Raw genomic sequence first — 4,684 nt, forward strand, 5'->3', positions numbered from 1 at the left:
TATTTTGAAAAAAAAAACAATTGTTTAAATTTTGGGAGTAGGAACTAAGTCCAGACTAACCCATGGCAGTGATGTGATTGATGTGGCAGTTGGTGAAATTTACATGTTGTCTGAGCTGCCAGTTACTTCTGTGCTATATGGACTTCACGGGCTTTCTAATTTAAATCCAACAAATTTAAAAACATATTCATCTTCGGTTCAAGAAAACTCTGCTTTTGTGATGTTCAGTTTAACATGTTGAGGACAGCACAGCCTGCTGGGCAGAGTTCCAAATTAGTGAATGTATCGATTCAGAAAGGGTAAATATGCGAGCAAAACTGGGAATATCACCAACCATATCTGAGATCTAGTAAACAGTATGTGTGGGCTGTGAAAGCTCATGTGTATATGACATTTACAAGCTGTAACCGTCCATGATCTTTTGGGTTGAGGTATCATGAACGCACTTTATGACTTTACTTAATTCTCACTTTGCTTTAACAAACAAGTAACTATCTAGAAATATCTGTGTAATCATTCCTGATTGGTCAGTCTTGTGACTGTAATTATCTCAGGCTACGTGTGATTGGTCAATGATGTCACTTGATTATTTCAGGCTGTGGTTAATAGTAATTGGTCAGTTATGTCACTGTGATTATTTCATGCTGATAGTAATTGGTCAGTTATGTCACTGTGATTATTTCATGCTGATATTAATTGCTCAGTGATGTCACTGTGATTATTTCATGCTAATAGTAATTGCTCAGTGATGTCACTGTGATTATTTCATGCTGACAGTAGTTGGTCAGTGATGTCACTGTGATTATTTCATGCTGATAGTAATTGGTCAGTGATGTCACTGTGATTATTTCATGCTGATAGTAATTGGTCAGTGATGTCACTGTGATTATTTCATGCTGACAGTAGTTGGTCAGTGATGTCACTGTGATTATGTCATGCTGATAGTAATTGGTCAGTGATGTCACTGTGATTATTTCATGCTGATAGTAATTGGTCAGTGATGTCACTGTGATTATTTCATGCTGACAGTAGTTGGTCAGTGATGTCACTGTGATTATTTCATGCTGATAGTAAGTGGTCAGTGATGTCACTGTGATTATTTCCAGCCAGTAGCGATTGGTCAGAGATTTCAATATCATTATCTCAGGCTAATTGTGATTGGTCAGAGATGTCATTATCATCATTTCAGGCCGAATGTGATTGGCCAATGAAGGCTGGGGTTACTGATGTTTTCATTATGGACCCTGTGGATGTCTTCTCACATTGTGTCCCCTTTCAGCCTGAAGTGACTCTATCATTTAATTCAGGTGTAATAATTTGGTACCTTTTCTGAATCATTTTGGTCTGTTTTATAAAGTTTTAATTTTGAAAAAAAAAACCAAAAAATTCTTTTATGGTAAAAGAATTTTTTATATTTGGTTGCAAGTTGCATCCATTCATGCCAATTCTGAAATGAAAAAAAATTGAAATGGTATTTCCATTTTATCTGTTAAAAAGTTCCCAAATTGTGAAAGTATTCAGCCTACTGACTGTTCTTTAAATACGCTCAGCTGTACAGGATCACTTGGTCAAAAGCCACTGATATTTCTTATACCTCAAATGCTTTGTTGTCTAATTGTCAAGCCCTCTAAATGTCAAAGACTTTAAAGGTTATCTGGTGTTAAGTTTACGTTATAAAACTAAAGAGACTGGATTGTTACCTCTTTGTGTGATTTTGGTTACTATTGATGACAATGGTTGACTTTCTAGTTAACTCTCATGAGTAGATTTATTGCATCAGATATGACATTACTTCAGACCTTATTCTGGTGATGATACAGTGATATCATGCAGTAATGCTACCTCACTGTAGTATTATAGCTAAGACACCCTCGTGACAACTCACACAGTCACCTTATTCTGGTCATGTTACAGTCATATCCTGTAGTAGTGTTACCTCACTGTAGTATTATAGCTAAGACACTCTCCGTGACAACTCGCCCAGTCACCTTATTCTGATCATGGTACACCGATATCCTGTAGTAGTATTACCTCACTGTAGCATTATAACTAAGACACCCTCCATGACATCTCACCCAGTCACCTTATTCTGGTGATGGTACAGTGATATCCTGCAGTAGTGTTACCTCACCTTAGCATTATAGCTAAGACACCCTCCATGACAACTCACCCAGTCACCTTGCTCTGGTGATAGTACGGTGATATCCTGCAGTAGTGTTAGCTCACCTTAGCATTACAGCTAAGACACCCTTCATGACATCCCACCCAGTCACCTTATTCTGGTGATGGTACAGTGATATCCTGTAGTACTGTTACCTCACCCTAGCATTATAGCTAAGACATCCTCCATGACAACTCACCTATCACCTAATTCTGGTCATGTCAGAGTGATATCCTGTGTTACCTCACCCTAGCATTATAGCTAAGACACCCTACATGACATCCCACCCAGTCACCTTATTCTGGTGATGGTACAGTGATATCCTGTAGTACTGTTACCTCACCCTAGCATTACAGCTAAGACACACTTCATGACATCCCACCCAGTCACCTTATTCTGGTGATGGTACAGTGATATTCTGTAGTAGTGTTACCTCACTGCAGCATTATAGCTAAGACACCCTCCGTGAGAACCCACCCAGTCACCTTATTCTGGTCATGTTACAGTGATACCCTGTAGTAGTGTTACCTCACTGTAGCATTATAGTTAAGACACCCTCCATGACAATTCACCCAGTCACCTTATTCTGGTGATGGTACAGTGATATCCTGTAGTGCTGTTACCTCACTGTAGCATTATAGCTAAGACACCCTCCATGACAGTTCACCAGTCACCTTATTCTGGCGATGGTACAGTGATATCCTGTAGTAGTGTTACCTCACCCTAGCATTATAGCTAAGACACCCTACATGACATCCCACCCAGTCACCTTATTCTGGTGATGTTACAGCGATATCCTGTAGTACTGTTACCCCACCCTAGCATTATAGCTAAGACACCCTACATGACATCCCACCCAGTCACCTTATTCTGGTGATGGTACAGTGATATCCTGTAGTAGTGTACCTCACTGCAGCATTATAGCTAAGACACCCTACATGACATCCCACCCAGTCACCTTATTCTGGTGATGGTACAGTGATATCCTGTAGTAGTGTACCTCACTGTAGCATTATAGCTAAGACACCCTCCATGACATCCCGCCCAGTCACCTTATTCTGGTGATGGTACAGTGATATTCTGTAGTAGTGTACCTCACTGCAGCATTTTAGCTAAAACACCCTCCATGACAACTCACCCAGTCACCTTATTCTGATCATGGTACAGTGATATCCTGTAGTAGTGTTACCTTACTGTAGCATTATAGCTAAGACACCCTACATGACATCCCACCCAGCCACCTTAGTCTGGTGATGTTACAGTGATATTCTGTAGTAGTGTACCTCACTGTAGCATTATAGCTAAGACACCCTTTATGACACCTCGCACAGTCACCTTATTCTGGTCATGTTACAGTGATATCCTGTAGTAGTGGTACATCACTTAAGCATTATAGCTAAGACACTGGACATGACAACTCACCCAGTCACCTTGCTCTGGTGATAGTACGGTGATATCCTGCAGTAGTGTTAGCTCACCTTAGCATTACAGCTAAGACACCCTTCATGACATCCCACCCAGTCACCTTATTCTGGTGATGGTACAGTGATATCCTGTAGTACTGTTACCTCACCCTAGCATTATAGCTAAGACATCCTCCATGACAACTCACCTATCACCTAATTCTGGTCATGTCAGAGTGATATCCTGTGTTACCTCACCCTAGCATTATAGCTAAGACACCCTACATGACATCCCACCCAGTCACCTTATTCTGGTGATGGTACAGTGATATCCTGTAGTACTGTTACCTCACCCTAGCATTACAGCTAAGACACACTTCATGACATCCCACCCAGTCACCTTATTCTGGTGATGGTACAGTGATATTCTGTAGTAGTGTTACCTCACTGCAGCATTATAGCTAAGACACCCTCCGTGAGAACCCACCCAGTCACCTTATTCTGGTCATGTTACAGTGATACCCTGTAGTAGTGTTACCTCACTGTAGCATTATAGTTAAGACACCCTCCATGACAATTCACCCAGTCACCTTATTCTGGTGATGGTACAGTGATATCCTGTAGTGCTGTTACCTCACTGTAGCATTATAGCTAAGACACCCTCCATGACAGTTCACCAGTCACCTTATTCTGGCGATGGTACAGTGATATCCTGTAGTAGTGTTACCTCACCCTAGCATTATAGCTAAGACACCCTACATGACATCCCACCCAGTCACCTTATTCTGGTGATGTTACAGCGATATCCTGTAGTACTGTTACCCCACCCTAGCATTATAGCTAAGACACCCTACATGACATCCCACCCAGTCACCTTATTCTGGTGATGGTACAGTGATATCCTGTAGTAGTGTACCTCACTGCAGCATAATAGCTAAGACACCCTACATGACATCCCACCCAGTCACCTTATTCTGGTGATGGTACAGTGATATCCTGTAGTAGTGTACCTCACTGTAGCATTATAGCTAAGACACCCTCCATGACATCCCGCCCAGTCACCTTATTCTGGTGATGGTACAGTGATATTCTGTAGTAGTGTACCTCACTGCAGCATTTT

This window comes from Liolophura sinensis, chromosome 6, assembly GCF_032854445.1.
Source record: "Liolophura sinensis isolate JHLJ2023 chromosome 6, CUHK_Ljap_v2, whole genome shotgun sequence".
NCBI classification, from domain to species: domain Eukaryota; kingdom Metazoa; phylum Mollusca; class Polyplacophora; order Chitonida; family Chitonidae; genus Liolophura; species Liolophura sinensis.